This window comes from Lepidochelys kempii, chromosome 7 (assembly GCF_965140285.1).
Source record: "Lepidochelys kempii isolate rLepKem1 chromosome 7, rLepKem1.hap1, whole genome shotgun sequence".
In the NCBI taxonomy this organism is placed as follows: domain Eukaryota; kingdom Metazoa; phylum Chordata; order Testudines; family Cheloniidae; genus Lepidochelys; species Lepidochelys kempii.
The window spans coordinates 2,810,006-2,828,110 of NC_136386.1; positions in this window are offsets into that span (position 1 = coordinate 2,810,006).

Below are 18,105 nucleotides of genomic sequence, written 5' to 3' on the forward strand. Positions count from 1 at the left end.
ATGGCTGATGCAGCCTCCAGAAGTTACCTATACAGGTAAAAATGTCAAAAGCTCTTCAGAGTGCCTATGGGCGATATAGCCTCCTGTGTCACAAAGCAGCTTTTGAAAATGTTACCCTCCATGACTAACTCACGTGTGTAACAAGCCAGCCGTGATACCAAAGACACAACAGTAAAAAGTGGTTGGAGGGAGGTGTAAAAAAATCCTGCAGCCTCTCGCTGTTTAGCAATGGTGGTCCAGAGCTCCCAGAGACAGCAGCATTAGAAAGGACAAGCTTCTCTTCATAAATAATGTTTGACCCACTCACTAAGGCCATATTTCTCCTGTAATACAATATTTCTGGCTGAAAAGTTAGGTGAAATTAGGGCTCTTATTACTCTTTTGGGGGCTTTTTTCTCATTGGGAAGTTATTCAGCTGTTGGGTGAGGATGTTCCGGCTCTTCCTGAGTTCTGATTGTATGTACTTTGCTCTTCAGCACAGAGCAGACAGTACTGATCACCATTTAACATAGCCGTCAAGTTCCCTCATTTATAACACTTTCCCAACCATGAGAGTCAGAAGTAGGTGGAAAATATTACTGCTCTTTATTGCAGCCAATTCATGAATAGTGTCAGATGTCACTTATTTAGCAAACTACTCGCTGCCGAGACATTCCATTGGTTGCAGTGTTTTGTTCAGGAAAGACCCCCTAGCATTACAGGGCAAAATCAGTCTAACTCTTCTGCGTTGCTGGTTCAAAGCGCAGAAGAGAAATAACGATACAAAGATCGACGCTCCAATGAGCGGAAGTTAGTGAAACATGTGCCATTCCTAGCTGGGAGCCTCTCTAAATAATGCACAGCTTTCTGCTGATGTAGAGCTCTCTTGTGCATATAATGAGTAATGTGCCAATGAGATGAAACCTCAGCCTCCTGATTCAGCTGATATTTCTGGCGAAGCGTTGACCTATTGCAGTTTATTCAGGAGTTTTCTAGTCTTGGTAGAGTGGCGCTAATAACCACAGATTTGTCATGCCATTGCTAACAAATATGCAGTTTTTATAACTCTGAAAGTTGGGTTTAGATAATAGCTTGCAGCGCTGCACATACGAATCTACTGTCCTCTGTGCTGCAGTGTTACCGTTTCTTTAAAAGGTGTCAGAAAAAGCATTAACTTAATATTACTTATTGGGTCTTAATGTTCCCTGCAGGGACTTGCGGCACAGAATAAGTCATCGGCACAATTTTAATTGTACCTGATGTATGTCTATTAATAATTTCGCTGTTGATCTGGAACCAGAGAATTAAGCTTTTCTACATAAGGCTGAAAGTAGGGCTCATTAAGGGGGGCTGCAAAGAAGGCATTGCATGGCAGCGTTAGGCAGCTGGAACTGAGGCTAAATGAGATGCCTGCAAAGTGCTACTTTCTTGTGCTCATTGTGGAATGAATGCAAACCGTTGTCTGGCTCAATCCACCTTAGCCAACGGAGGAAATGTTTGTGTCCGTGGGCTCGGATCTGGGATAATTTGGGGGAATTGAGACAGTTTGCCATGAAGTATATGGGGAGGATGAATAGTTCCACAGACGCTTATGTAACTCGAAAGGGGGGGGTGAGTCAAAAGGGGGTGACAAAAATCAAATGCTAGGTTGTGTTTTGTAGTCTATAATCAGCCAGATACAGGAGATCAGAGCCTGCTTTGACTGTTGTTAAAGAGTTTTTTATTAGCAGAGCGATACGGCCTCTGGGGACCTCTGTTGTTGATGTTTCCCTGACAGGGGTCAGAGATCAGACAAATTTCTGAGTCCTGTAAGGCCAAGTAATCTCTCGCTATCCTTGGGCTTCACACTGAGCGCCAGTCAAAAGAGGCTCTCCACAACAGACACTGAAGAGGCCTTTCAGCCCAGTGCAGAGAGCACCTGTGCAGGGCCCAGTCTTTTCCCCACTGAGTTCAGTGGGAGCGGAACTGCAACCTGGGGCGTCGGCAGAGGTGAAAGTAAGCCGGCTCGCCCCGGTACGGCAGACCGGCAAGAGCCCGTGCGCCGTACTGGGATGCATCGGCTACCCCAGGTGCAATTTAAAGGGCCTGCAGCTCCCAGCAGCGGCTGGAGCCCCTGGCTCTTTAAATTGCTGCCAGAGCCCCGCTGCCGGAGCCCTGGGGTAGCGGCGGAGATTTAAAGGGCCCGGGGCGGAGGTGGCGGCCGGAGCCCCATCCCCGGAGCCCTGGGGAAGCAGTGGCAGGGTTCCGGGGATGATTTAAAGGGCCCAGGGCTCCGGCTGCTGGTACCGCCCTGGGCCCTTTAAACAGCTGCCAGAGCCACCTGTGTTTGGGAAGGAGGCACTTGCCAGTACAGGGTGGGCTGGGGCTGGCTCTGACCTCCCCCAGCCCCGCCCCTTCCTCCTGAGGAACCCCCCCGCCTCCCTAGCCCTGTACCAGTCAGTCCCTAGACTTACTTCCACCCCGGGCGTAGGTGGTGCATAAGGCCTTGTGCTGGGCCCCTGCCCAAGGGTGAGTTTTACCTCGGTTAGGTAATCCATGTGGGTAAGCACGCTCACTGCACCCGTGGCCCTGGGATTCTATAATGAATCCTCACGCTCTGCCAGCAAACTACCTCGCCAACTGCCTGCATCATTAAAACAGGGGACGTTCATGCTGTAGTCATACGGTAGCTGTCCCAGGATGAGCCTGCACATCTGCTCTCTGTAAGTGCCTAAATATGGCACGTATTTAGATCAGTGGGGAGCACCAGCTGCCCTATAAAGACCACAGAAAGGGGCGAATAGTTAGTGAGACGCTGGCTCCTGGCTGATCTGGGCACATTTCTAAAGCACTTATTGTAGATCATGGTGGGTTTAACCAGTGCACAAAATAGTTGGCCTAAAATGGGCTGAAAGCTTTTGATTGGCTAACAGTCGTTTCTCATATTTCCCCTCTCACCCTAGCCCTTACGTCAGTACCAGGGAAACGTCAGTCTAGCCATGCCCGGGTAGCGCTGTTGGAAGTAGCTGCTAGCAAGGCTGGCAGATCGGGCTGCAGGGTGTCTGCTGCCCTAGGCACATTGGACAGTGTATGGCTCTGGCAGGCCCCACTCACTGACACGCTACGTAGCCACGCGGCCGTGTTCTGTTTGCTGCACTCCTTGGCCAAAGCAATGCTTCGCTATTGTAGTTACAGCCTCACCAGCAGTCCTTCGGAGCGGGCGAGACCCTGGGCTAGTTGACAGTGTTTAGCTTATGGGAAAGGCACAGTTTAGCCCTGGGGTGGGGCGGGTTATGTTCAAATTTTGCTTTTGCATCTTGTTTGGAAATGATTTTATTCTGGGCGTGAGAGACTCCCCCCAAAAGGTCACACCCTTTAGAAAGCTTCAGCCAAATACAAAATTATCTTCCAAACCAATGGGAATGTCAGTTAGCTTGTCAGCCCCAGGCTGGTGCTTGGCTGTTCACTTCCTCACTGGGTTGCCTTTAGTGAAGAAAGCGAGAAACGACAGGTTTCCCCATGCGCACGCACCCATGTGCGCACGTGTGTCTGTTCATGGCGTGTGGACAGAGAGGCCAGAACATGTGAGTGGCTAATCCGCTTGCAAGAAAATACGGCAGCGTGGGCCCGGGGAGGTGCGCGTGCAGCTGTCAGGAGGGGAAGGAGATGCCAATGGGTTTCCAGGCATTTTAAAAAGCCCAGCACGAGCAAGAGAAAAGCAGCACTGTACAGCAGCTCTTCCCCAGGAGTACAAGCACGCACCAGATGCTCATTCTTGGGCAGGTATTTTGGCATCATGGCCAGTGGCTCTCAATGCTAGTCCCGAAAAATTCATCTGATGCCAATTCTCACCGAGGAGCTGAGCGAACGGTTGGCTTCTCGCCAGCTTTGTACTTGCGTTTGGGTGGCCAGAAGGAAAACGCCGTCACCCAAATCACTCCTTGCCGCTTGCTGTGATTCACACACTCGGGGGACAGCCTGGTTCTGCGGCACATGGTGGGGAGTGGTGTCTCTCTGTACAGCTTCTCCGAGCTGGCAATTGCTGTGCCCAGCACTGCTCCCAGTGACCCATTCCATAGCTTTTCCTCCTCCACTCACGATTTGACCATGAGCATGGAATGGCTGCAGTGCAATGCCAGCCTGTCACAGGGAAGCACGGCCCGGCAGGTCAAGCCAACCAATGCTGGGAGAAACGTCTAACCCACCAGCGCACGCTGTAGCAGTTAAAGACTTCTCGGGGATACTCAGACATGTAAACAATGGAGGCAATATTTCTTTACCACCTCAGCCCAAGATGGAACCCTAGCGTGGCTGCTGCACGCACAGGAGGCCTCTTCTCTGTCTTCTGCTTCCAAGTTAGTTATAGTTCTTTGTCAACAGTGTTTTCAACCACATCGCTGGCCACCCGGCACTTCTGAAGAACACCCCAGGGCTGGAGAGAGGCAGGGCCTGCTTTCGAGCCATACGCTTCGCAACGCGTTATGCCCGCCTCCACGCAGTCAGGTCTGCAGCGGCGCTTGGCTCTGCAGGACTAGCTTCCGCTCTGGCTCCGGCTCCCGCCCCTTGAGGGCTATCGCTCAGAAGGCAGGGGGCGCGGACCACCCCCGGAGCAGCCCCTCGAAGGGAAAGGAAACGTTCCTCACCCTGTGCCGCGAGCTGTGTCCCGCCCTCTTTCCCCTCTGCTGAGGGTATCCCTTGGGGATGACTGAGGAGCGAAGGGACTGAGGGTGGCTCACCCGTGCACCCCCATATGCCCTCAGTGTGCCATGAGGAGGTACAGGCATGTGCATGGGCTGCATGGCGACTGCTACCTAGAAATGGCCACCTGCGGGCTCAAGGGGCGCCTCCCAGAGACACACGCTCCAAGCGCTGCCGTGAGTAACAGTGCCGGCTGTACAAGTGTGTCAGGCTGCAGGCCAGTGTTTTTCTTATTGTTCATTACCAAAGCTGTACCACTGAGTCGCTCGCTGTAGGAAGGAGAGCACTTGGGAAAGAGCGTTTTCACTGCACTCCTGCCAAATAACTTTGGAGAGCTTATCTGCTGAACTCCAGGCCTCCCCAGGAGCGGGCAGTCCGAGCTCCGTTGAATTGTAGGGATGGCGTTTTTATATATAAATCTTGCTCCAGCTACCATTATCACACGCAGAAATCCTCCGTGTCTACATCTTTCAGCACACCTGATCTCCACCGTATGGAAATAGCCACACTGGAGAGATGGTCTGAGACTCAGCGTGACAGCTGGAAAGCCCTGTTTACCCAAGACACAAACATCTGTGTCAGTGTGAAGGCAGTGTGAAGTTTATGCTCTCATGCAGTTATTGAGATCACTGCTGGGTAAAGTTTGCATATTAGTTTAGCTAATATCGGTTTCATGTTTCCTGTGTAGATTTTTCTCCTGTTCTTTGCACGTCTCTGACTTTGTAAAATCCTTGGTCACCTAAGAGTTCCCGGGACCATTCAGGCCTTTACAGTGACAGCAGGCCTGGGATTCCTAGCAAGAACTCAAGTCTCTTTAGCAGTGCAGGGTCTAGGACATAGCTGAGCTGTTCTGGGTGTAGCCACTAGAGGGCAATCATTGGCTCTCCACTAGCAATGGTCATTACAATACAAATGCATGGTTTGTTTTACACCTCCATGGGGAAATGCTGGATAATAAGGAGATAAAAAGGGAAGGAGAGGAGCCCAAACTGGCCCACTTTAATTATGCTTAGTCAGGCATGAGAGAGCTCCCCTCTGCCCTGAAAAGTTACAAAAGAAAAGAATGGTGCTAGCAGCTACTGCCAGTGGCTTCCTATTAGTGACCCTTCTGTAAAGGCCCTTTTGCTCAGCGGCTGCCAGAGAGACCCATGACAACAAGCATTTGGGGTTTTACACATGCGCTCTCGAATTCCGTGCCACCCCTCTCTCTGCACACCTGATTTCTGACTGCTAGTCTCCACCCGCTTCTTCCGCACAAAGACTAGTACAGCTTCAAGACGTGCTGTTTTCTCGGATCTCAATGTCCCTGCTATCAGCCTTAAGAGCGTCAGAGCTGCCCATCAGCACTGCTCTGCTGTATGTGATTAGAAGAGTTATTTTGGCTCCAGGAATTATTTTTATTTCCTTTCTATAATTTGAGCTGCTCTCTTTTGTTCGGCCTTGTCTGCGTTCCCGGCTTGCTGGAGAACATTTTCTAAGGCGTGTGCTTGGCTTTTCGTGGAGTATCTCCCCGGGACCACCAGGGGCGGGGTGGCTGACCCTTGCAGACTCCTCACTGGAGAGAGGCCTCTCTAGTCCCTGCAGCTGTGAGCACACTTTTTTGAGAGTCAATGCGCTTGCTTGTGAAACTTGTCCGGCGCAATTCATTACCCATTGCTGCCCATCGGCACAGCAGACAGAGCCTGCCCAACCCTCAGACAAGCTTTCCCTCCGCACCATCCATGTGCCTGTTCTATAGAGGCCATGGCTTGGGATTATCTGGGGCTCTCCAGTCAGCCCACTGCCTCTTGGCTGATGCTGTCAAAAACATGTGAAAATTGGTGCCAATCACACTAGGGATTAATGTGATGTGAACACGTCTCCATTAGGAACTAGACCGAGCCCACCGACTTGTTGCCAAAAGACCACCAAGTAGCAGAGGGAAGGATAGGGCACCAGACTGGGACTCAGTAGATCTGGGACCAAGTCCTGGGTCAGCCACTGACCCTCGGTGAGACCTTGGCTAAGTCACTTCATCTTCCTTGTGCCTCAGTGTGCCTGTGTGTCTAATGGGTCTAAGCGCACTTTGGGGCATTGGGAGGATAAAGCCATTAATGATGGATACTCAGATACTACAGTGCCGGGGCCATATATTTACACTGATAGAATCAACCATCAGATGGCAAAGGCTGCAGAGGTTTCACCCGTCACTACGTATGGCCAATAGCACACGTATGTGCCAGGCTTCTGGAAGAACAAGAGTAACTCGATAGCTAGAGCAAGCTACTCCTAGTATTCTGTAACTGCTTAACCTGCTTTGCATGGCAGCAGCTGCCTTGCATGCTGACTGTGATGGTCCCTGTGTGTGCACAGTGCAGATGGAAGCGCACCCCGTTGCCATGGATGTAACGTGTGGATTCCCTGTTGTTGCTCAGCATGTCTGCGTAGTCAGAAAGAAGCTTTGCTCTGTAGCCAAGGGAGCACATGATTACTCACTGAGGGTTCACTGTGCTAATGCTGCACACAGAGAGACTAAGAGATGGCCTCTGCTCCAAAGAGCTGACAACCTAAACAGACGAGGGTGGAGAAAAGGAGCATTAGCTATCTATTACAGATGGGGAACTGATGCACAGAGATTAAGGCCCTGATGTTTATAGGTCTTTAGTTGTCTAAAGATCTTTAAAAATCTGGCCCCAGGTGACTTTGCCAAGGCCACACCGTCTCCTAACCACAAGAACTTCCTCCCTCTCTAATGCAGTCTTTAACTGGAGTCTTATGGAAATCATTTTTGTTAGTAAGACAATAATACATACTAACTATATGTGGCAATGTCATGGTGCTACATGCCTTCAAAGCACTGTGCAGGCTAATCTTCTGTCCAGCACCCTTAAGAGGTAAGTCAATGTTGTTATTCTCCTGTTAGAGGCAGAGAAGCTGAGAGACAGAGAGGTTAAGTGACTCGTGCAAGGTCACACACTGAGTCAACGCTGGAGCTAGAATTAGAATGTGGAAATCCTGGCCTCCAGGCCCATACTCAGGCTGCTAGATCATAATAAAGAAGCACATCTTAAAAGATTTCCCTTCATCTATAAGGTTCAGTTTAATTACAGCTACAGCAAAGACAGTTAGTAACTGGTGAAAATGCCAGTGTATTTTAATTGACTATATTGAGCATGTCGAACAGAACTACAGCGTTTGACCTTTCCTGTAAGTGAAATGTTGGAACAATCTATTCGCTCCTCAGCGTCCAGGGAATGTATGGAAGGAATGCCCATTACCACTAATGGGAGTTACCCATGTAAATCCCTTCCATGTTGCTGAGATAATAGTCTGCTGATTGTCCAGTTATTTTCCTTCTGTATGGCCACTGTTCGTGCTGGAAGGCCAAATCGAGAGCCCTGCTCTGGCTAATGAGCGGCTCCAGGTTGCACTCTCACTGGGCTTCTCCAACATCCTTAGAAATTCTGCAGGGGCACTCATAGGTACTGGAACTACGGGTGCAGGGTGCTGCAGCACCCCCTGACTTGAAGTGGTTTCCATTATATCCAGGGTTTACAGTTTGGTTCAATGGCTCACAGCACCCCCCCTACAAAAACTGTTCCAGCGTCCCTGGTGGCACTTTGCTACTGTGTTACAAAGCCTCAGCGATTTAATGCTGGTGGCCAGAGTTTGTCATTGCTATGGGAAATAACCACAAACAAGCCGTCCTCTCATCCTCACTGACAGGCCAATGCTAAAGTCATGCTGAGTGCTGGCAATCAGTGGCTGTAGGGCTGTAATGGGCACAGACTGCCCTGGAGGGGAATTGGAGCGTTGCAAACCTAATTAACCAGCCCAAAGTGGTGATGTTCCCCCCCCCCCAAGAGCTGAATCCCAAAACACCCCTTCAGAAAAGCCCTTATTTAAATAACTTGCCTTTCATGGAACTTAAACACAATCTACACTTGAATCAGATGCTTAAGGGCTTTCCTGAATTGGCATTCTAGTGCTTACTCCTGTTGACGTATAATAGAATCATAGAATCATAGAATATCAGGGTGGGAAGGGACCTCAGGAGTTCATCGAGTCCAACCTCCTGCTCAAAGCAGGACCAACCCCAACTAAATCGTCCCAGCCAGGGCTTTGTCAAGCCTGACCTTAAAAACTTCTAAGGAAGGAGATTCCACCACCTCCCTAGGTAACGCATTCCAGTGTTTCACCACCCTCCTAGTGAAAAAGTTTTTCCTAATATCCAATCTAAACCTCCCCCACTGAAACTTGAGACCATTACTCCTTGTTCTGTCATCTGTTACCACTGAGAACAGTCTAGATCCAAACTCTTTGGAACCCCCTTTCAGGTAGTTGAAAGCAGCTATCAAATCCCCCCCCCCATTCTTCTCTTCCGTAGACTAAACAATCCCAGTTCCCTCAGCCTCTCCTCATAAGTCATGTGTTCCAGTCCCCTAATCATTTTTGTTGTGTTCTGCTGGACTCTTTCCAATTTTTCCACATCCTTCTTGTAGTGTGGGGCCCAAAACTGGACACAGTACTCCAGATGAGGCCTCACTAATGTCGAATAGAGGGGAACGATCACGTCCCTCGATCTGCTGGCAATGCCCCTACTTATACATCCCAAAATGCCATTGGCCTTCTTGGCAAACAGGGCACACTGTTGATTTATATCCAGCTTCTCGTCCACTGTAACCTCTAGGTCCTTTTCTGCAGAACTGCTGCCGAGCCATTCTGTCCCTAGTCTGTAGCGGTGCATGGGGTTCTTCCGTCCAAAGTGCAGGACTCTGCACTTGTCCTTGTTGAACCTCATCAGATTTCTTTTGGCCCAATCCTCTAATTTGTCTAGGTCCCTCTGTATCCTATCCCTACCTGTCCCAGCGTCATCTTCTGCTTCTCGGCAGGAGGCCTGTTAACCATCTCCAATCGCTCAGAGGCACGCACAGGTTGCTGGAAGCATGGCCTGGACACATGCTGTGTGGGATCCGTCTTCGCAAAGCCGTTTGTAAATCTGCTGATCGTTGTCCATCACACAACACCGCTGCTCGGCCTCGCCTGTGAATCGATGCGCTCACATAACACGGCGGGCGGATTCTCAGCAATGTTACAGAGTGGGGACAATGAGAACTCGGTTTGGGAGGGCACCTGGTTTGAATGCAGAAGGATGGCCTTGTGGCTCTGGCATTTGAGGGAGACTCAGGAAAGCCGAGCTCAGTTCCTGGCACTGCTACAGGTGCCCAATGCCCCTGGGCCAGTCCTTTAGTCTCAACGGACATCAGTTCCCCATCTGTAAGCAGAGGATGATAGTCCTGATCTGCCACACACGGCTGTTGAGAGGCTAAACGTTGCCGAGGCGGTGGCACTGTGTAACGGCGGGGTCAGCGTGTCAGAACCATATCAAAATTGTTCAACTGCCGAGGGGAAAAAAGTCAGTTAATCAAACAAGAATCACACAGATGTCTCCACCTCTCTGCTGCCGCTACTCGCGGGTCAGGGCTTATCTTGGGAGCAGAGCTCAAGCAGCCCTGGCCTGAAACCAGAACTTCCTTCCCAGGGGAAAGCTTCATGGGTGCTGTTTCAGCCCGGTTCGGGATGAACTATTTTTCAAAAACTCAAGTTTTTCCACAGGAAGGAAAATCCAGATCTTTTTGTTTCAAGGGGACCTCAATGGAGCTCAAATGCCTGGCTAGCCAACTTCCCTGGCTGTCCACCAGATAATCAGGGAAACTGGCCACTGGGGGCGCTGGCTCAAGAGGGAGCTAGCCAGGTGGCCCACTGGGGAACCTGCTGGGAGCAGAGCTTGCCCCATGGGGAGCCATGCAGTCTGCCAGGCAAATGTCCCCTGCTTACCAGCCTCCCAGCCTGGTTTCCTTTGAACATTTCCACAGAAGCAACACGTCCGAGCGGAACTTTCCGGATCTGTAGCCGCAGCATTTTCCGGTGGAAAGCTGTTCCTTCAGACGGTTTGCCCAGCTCCACTCATCAGCCGGCTGCAGCGTTGGCGGTTTGCCATGCACACGTGAAGGCACTTGAAAACCTCTTTTCCTTCAGTAAACGGAAAACCCCAAAGCGCAGCCTGCCTGTCACCCAGGGATAGAAATGCCCCCCAAACCAAAAAGGAAACACTGCCTCTTGCATCTCTCTGTGGACTATGGTTGCCAACTCCGACTGAAGCTATTCCAGGAGATTTTTTCCCCCAACATGAAGTAATGTCATTTTCTTAAAATATCCTATTAAAATCTCCCGGATTGCTTTCAATAATCACTGGGAGATCAATGCCGATTCCGGGCGACTCCAGGCCAGTCCTGGAGGGTTGGCCACCCTACTGTGGACACACTTACCTACAGAACCAAGCAGAGTTTACACTCCTGAGGGGGCAGATTTGGAGAGCAGGCAAGCGCTGGAATTTGCCTCAGGGGTAAATCTGGGGCATGAGCGCCAAAGAGACCTGCTGTATTTTTTTCTGAAAGGGCCTGAACTCCCATTGGCGTTGGTGGGAGATTTGACTAGACAAAGGCTGAGGGAGGCCTTCGGCCAGCCACTGAACGAGGACACAGCAGAAAGTTGTTTCTCCTGTTTCCTTCATGAGGGAGCTGCCGTATTTCTTTAGTCACCCGTCTGTTGCCACGGTTTAATTCAGTTCACGCCGCAATGGGGCCTACGGTAGAAGTGAAGAGAAACCATTCAGTTCTCAAACACCTGACTACAGCTGCTCTCCGATTCCTGCTGTGAGGCAGGAGACAAGTTAACACCCACGACCAACGGAGCAGCTCGAACGGCAGTAGCCATGGGGTAAGCGGTAATGCAGAGTCGGGCCTCATCCCCATGTCATGAAACGCTTCCTTGGCTAAGCCCTTAGTACTGGGGCAGCTGTGTCTCTCTGGGCTGTTGCTGTAACGTGGGCACTAATGTTTCTAGGGCAGCTAACCTGAACAGACACAATCTCCTGAATGAAAGCAAGGTTGACCTGATCCTCCCCCTCCTCCTCCCCAGTCTTTGGAGACTAGCTATTGTCGGACTTCACTTGGCTCTGTTGCGCCCATGACTTCCTTCCAGCTGGCTAACCCTGTCCCTCGGTGCTCAGGCTTTTTATCTCCATAATGACTGCCAGATTCCTGGCTAGCCATCTTCCCAGGCTGCCCACCAGACAGAGTAATTCCCCAGTTAGCCACTCCTTCGCCCTGCTCCCATAAACAGCTGGCTCTATCCTTTCTGCCTGCATCAGCCTCTCATTTCTCCAGCTCTCTGACCGCATCTGTGACCAGAACCGGGTTGGAGGAGAACCACTTGAAGGCACCCTTAGAGCATTGAGCCATCTGTCGAAAGCCTGGCCAGGTCTGGCTCCTCCTGTGGACCATGTTATGCCATGGCAGGGCCATCTGTGGGAGTGTGTCATAGCTCCTTAGCCCAGAGTATTGGGCCGGCTTGCAATGGAGAGGGGTGCAAACCCGGCTTTATGAAAGGAGCCTGTTAGGGAATATTGAGCATGCTTCACATTGTCTATTTAAAACAAGGAGCATGTGCACATATATATGGATGTGTGTATGCAGTTATACACCTGAAACTATTAGAATGTCTGGTTTAGTGCGACGGGAAGGCAACTTGTGTTCCCAAAACCTGCCGTTAGCCCAACCCACATTTTACCCAACAGATGTAGCTGTCTGAAGGTAAATAAAGCCCTACAGATTCCTGATTTCTCTGATCAAATATGGGGCTATGGGTGGGCAAATTTTTGGCCTGAGGGCCACATCTGGGTGCGGAAATTGTATGCAGGGCCGTGAATGTAGAGCTGGGGCAGGGGGTTGGGGTGCGGAAGGAACTGCAGGGTGCGGGACTGGTGCAGTGTGCAGGAAGGGGCTCAGGGCAATGCGTTGGGGGTCAGAAGGGGGTGCAGAGTGCAGGAGTGGGCTGAGGGTAGGGGTGCAGAAGGGGGCTAGGGAACTCAGGACAGGGGGTTGGGGTGCAGGAGGGATGCAGGGTGTGGCAGGGGGCTCAGGGCAGGGAGTTGGGGTGCAGGAGGGGTATGGCAGGGGGCTCAGGGCAGGGGGTTGGGATGCAGAAGGGGTGCTGCAGGGGGCTCAAGAAGGGGTTGGGGTGTGGGGTGCAGGAGGGGTTCAGGGTGTGGGCTCCGGCCTAGCGTCGCTTACCTTGAGTAGCTCTGGGGTGGCAGTGGCTCGTAGCAAGGCTCAGGCAGGATCCATGCCTGCCCTGGCCCCATGCTGCTCCCGGAAGTGGCCAGCATGTCCAGCAGTGGCTCCTGTGGGTGGGGTGGGGTGGGGCAGGTGGCTCTGCCATGCACTGTCCTCACCTGTGGGTACCACCCCTGAAGCTCCCATTGGCTGTGGTTCTCCATTCCTGGCCAACGGGAGCTGTGGGGGGCTGTGCCTGCAGGTGAGGGCAGTGCATGGAGACCTCTGCCTCCCCCTGTTCCCAGGGGCCACAGGGACATGGTGCTGGCCGCTTCTGGGAGTGGCGTGGGGCCAGGGTACACAGGGAGCCTGCCTTAGCCCCGCTGCGCCATGAGGCTGGCAATCCCGCAGGTCAGATTGAAAACCCTGATGGGCCGGATCCAACCCGTGGGCCGGAGTTAGCCCTCCCCTGGTCTATGTCAAGGGGATGGGGAAGCATCACAGAACAGAACACTACTCCTGATTCTCACATTAAGTTTCATTTTGCAAATTTGAAAGATATATTTTTAAATAAACAAGATAAATACCCCCAATGTGTTTAAATAATGCTCAGGCTGTTCCAAAGCTGAGAAAGGTCAGGGACTTCAGAATAAAAATGGGAATTACATCTTTAACACACAGCACACTGTCCTTCCCCCACAGTGGACTATATTAAAGGAAGAATATAGGAGTCTTAATTTTGAATGCGTTGGCTTTTGTCATTCCCATCACAAAATTAACAGTATTCCCACCTAATTTTGTGTATTTAATTTTACAATAGGCTGTGCCATACGCACTGACTGTAAGTATTTGATCACTGCAGCTCCTCTAGGATTAGCTTATCAAGAATACAGCTATTAAAATAGAAATCTTGTCATATCACTGCCTTTATATTTTCAGTTGGAGATTTGATTGATGGAAAATGAACTGCCTGGACTAGCTCTAAAGTGTCTTTTCACTAAGAGCTGTAATGCCAGAGGCTACAGAAAAAAGGTACCGAGTCATCAGAAACGAATGCTTTGTTGGAGTTATGTAGCTTTTGTACTGCAGATTAATAATGTGAATCTACTAGGGGTCTCTTTCCGAGTGTAAAACAGAGGTGGTCTTTTTGTATCTCATGCCATGGCTTCCCAGTCTTAAAAAAGTCTTCCCATGTCTTCATGCAGTTTAATATCTGATGCTGCTTCACCAGCAGCTTAGAGACCTGAATTGAAGTTTTGCAATAGTAAGCATTTGACTTATCTAACCTACGAAATTTCTTTTTGGCAATAAAATGGATTGCAAGCTAGGACAGAATGTTTCCTCCTAGCTTGGAATATCAAGCCACTAGAGACAAGTCAAGGTTTCGATTTATGGCCAGTTAAAGAGACACTGGTAATGCTGTTTTAATGTTGCAAAATTGCTGTGAAATTGTTATGTGTCTAAAAAGCATGGTGGTACAGATCTATAGCTGTTCCCTGCAGCTTACTTAGCTCTTACACCAGCATACGTCATTTGCAGATGACACTAAACTGGGAGGAGAGGTAGATACGCTGGAGGGTAAAGACTCCCCCCCTATGACATAAACTCCCCAGTATCCAGCTAGACTGATGCTAAAAAAGAACGTGAAGACGTCCTCGCACTGTGTTCACGGCCCTGCTGGAAGCACTACATGACACTGCCTGTTTTAGTGAAGCCCGACTTTCCATGGCACGTTGAGTGTGTTTTCGCCTAGGTACCAAATCGCCTCTAGCTCCTTTGTTCATCTACCACTGATTTTAAACTAATAATTTCACCGCCGGCTCCTTTGAGGTTCGGGGCATCCTCGGCTCCTAATGGGCATCCAGGCCACGCAGCCACAAACAGGACATGCTCAGCTCTTTGCAGTCACACACCCTTGATTAGTGCTGATGCAGCATTGTTATTGTCTTCACATTAAAACAAGTGCCTTTTCCTTGGACTGACCAGTTCCTAACACCCAAATTCCCTATGATCTGGGGGCGGGAGGCATGAAGAGTAGGGCAGGATTTTTTTTTTAATTGAGTTTTCCAGAATAACACAAGTCTCCTGCAAAGGAAGAAATGCAATCCTGCAATCCAAGGTGGCCATTTATTTCTTCCCTTTTAATCATGAAGCACTGAACAAAGACTGAGTGGCTTTGGATAGATGTGACAGGTGGTGTGTCTCCTTGTTCTGCGACTTCAATAAAAGGTTAACAAATGTTGCAGAGCTCGGCTACCATGGCTGGTTTCTAACAGGTGGTTCTTCCGATGCTCTTTTCTCCCAAATGTTAGTAACAGCAAGATGCTAATAGTGGCAAGGTGTTAAAAATTCCTGAAGGGACTAACAACAGAACAAACTGCTACCAATGAGTTGATTATTAGGCTAAAATTTCAAATGGGCTCCAACCCAGTGTCTGAACCTGTACTGGCAATTTTGAATACAGAGAGTTTTTTGTACCTGGATTTTTTTATGTACATTTTCAGTGCAAGTGGAAAGTGCAATTAGATACCTAAGTCCTTTAACATGCAAGGAAATTGAACCCCATGCATAGATTACTGTGTTTGCATATGTGGTGGGGGGAGGGAAGAGAAACTGGTTTGCAAAAAATTGCTAGAAAGGCACTCAAGCAGGAACATTTAATTCCAGGTTTTTAATAGCCCAACGCCTGAGGGGGTTAGCAGAGGCTTGACTCTTGCTCAGCTCTAAAATGTCCCTGACTAGGAGGCGTCAGCTCTAGAGGTGACTTGGCACCGCTGGCTCTTTGTTTTTCCTATAGCTTGGATATTTTAGTGGCCACAGCCTCTGTGCTTTGTTTTGACTTTAGCAAAGCTTTTGACACGGTCTCCCACAGTATTCTTGTCAGCAAGTTAAGGAAGTATGGGCTGGATGAATGCACTATAAGGTGGGTAGAAAGCTGGCTAGATTGTCGGGCTCAACGGGTAGTGATCAATGGCTCCATGTCTAGTTGGCAGCCGGTATCAAGTGGAGTGCCCCAAGGGTCGGTCCTGGGGCCGGTTTTGTTCAATATCTTCATAAATGATCTGGAGGATGGTGTGGATTGCACCCTCAGCAAATTTGCGGATGATACTAAACTGGGAGGAGTGGTAGATACGCTGGAGGGGAGGGATAGGATACAGAAGGACCTAGACAAATTGGAGGATTGGGCCAAAAGAAATCTGATGAGGTTCAATAAGGATAAGTGCAGGGTCCTGCACTTAGGACGGAAGAACCCAATGCACAGCTACAGACTAGGGACCGAATGGCTAGGCAGCAGTTCTGCGGAAAAGGACCTAGGGGTGACAGTGGACGAGAAGCTGGATATGAGTCAGCAGTGTGCCCTTGTTGCCAAGAAGGCCAATGGCATTTTGGGATGTATAAGTAGGGGCATAGCGAGCAGATCGAGGGACGTGATCGTTCCCCTCTATTCGACATTGGTGAGGCCTCATCTGGAGTACTGTGTGCAGTTTTGGGCCCCACACTTCAAGAAGGATGTGGATAAATTGGAGAGAGTCCAGCGAAGGGCAACAAAAATGATTAGGGGACTGGAACACATGAGTTATGAGGAGAGGCTGAGGGAGCTGGGATTGTTTAGCCTGCAGAAGAGAAGAATGAGGGGGGATTTGATAGCTGCTTTCAACTACCTGAAAGGGGGTTCCAAAGAGGATGGCTCTAGACTGTTCTCAATGGTAGCAGATGACAGAACGAGGAGTAATGGTCTCAAGTTGCAGTGGGGGAGGTTTAGATTGGATATTAGGAAAAACTTTTTCACTAAGAGGGTGGTGAAACACTGGAATGCGTTACCTAGGGAGGTGGTAGAATCTCCTTCCTTAGAGGTTTTTAAGGTCAGGCTTGACAAAGCCCTGGCTGGGATGATTTAACTGGGAATTGGTCCTGCTTTGAGCAGGGGGTTGGACTAGATGACCTTCTGGGGTCCCTTCCAACCCTGATATTCTATGATTCTATGATTCTATGCTGCAAGGGGCCATTGTCAGAGTACCTTTTGCAAGCTTTATTCCATAGCAGGGTATGCAGAGGAGGAAACACAGGGCCAGATTCTACTCTTGCTCCCACTGGGGAGTTCAGGAACAAGCCCACAGAAAACAATGGAATTACATGAGAGAAAATCAGAGTGGAGAAGAGAGCGGAATTGGACCACCTGGCTCCTCGTGACTGCATTTGTTCCTCTGTACCAAGGTGTTTCCCGGTATCCCTCGTGTTCCCCATGAAAAGCAGCAAACTGAACCATGACAGTGACTAGCGCCAGTAGAAGACACTCCATGATGGCCAGCATGGGCAAGATTGTGGCTCCACTTTTGTGGCTGAGCAGCAGGGAAAGGGAGTATGGAGACTAGCCCATACAAGGCCAACTAGAGGTCTGGCCTCTGCTGCAGTGGGAGTGCTGAGGTGATGATAAGAACATAAGAATGGCCACACTGGGTCAGACCACAGGTCCATCTAGCCCAGTATCCTGTCTTCCAACAATGGCCAGTGCCAGGTGCCCCAGAGGGAATGAACAGAACAGGCAATCATCCAGTGATCCACCCTCTGTCACCAATTCCCAGATTCTGGCAAACAGAGGCTAGGGACACCATCCTTGCCCATCCTGGCTAATAGCCACTGATGGACCTAGCCTCCATGAAATTAGCTTGTTCTTTTTTGAACCCTGTTATAGTCTTGGCCTTCACAACATCCTCTGGCAAAGAGTTCCACAGCTTGACTGTGCATTATGTGAAGAAATGCTTCCTTTTGTTTGTTTTAAACTTGCTGCCTATTCATTTCATTTGGTAACTCCTACTTCTTTTGTTATATGAATGAGTAAATAACACTTCCTTATTCACTTTCTCCACACCAGTCATGATTTTATAGACCTCTATCATATCCCTCCTTAGTCGTCTCTTTTCCCAGATGAAAAGTCCCAATCTTATCTCATACGGAGGCCATTTCACATCCCTAATCATTTTTGTTGCCCTTTTCTGAACCTTTTCCAAGTCCAATATATCTTTTTTGAGATGGGGCGACCACATCTGCACGCAACATTCACGATGTGGGCGTACCATGGATTATATAGAGGCAATATGCTATTTTCTGTCTTATTATCTATCCCTTTTCTAATGAGTCCCAACATTCTGTTTGGTTTTTTGGCTGCCGCTGCACATTGAGCGGATCTTCGCAGGAAACTATCCACATGACTCCAAGATCTCGCTCGAGTGGTGTCATAAATATAAAGGGAAGGGTAAACCCCTTTGAAATCCCTCCTGGCCAGGGGAAAGCTCCTCTCACCTGTAAAGGGTTAAGAAGCTAAAGGTAACCTCGCTGGCACCTGACCAAAATG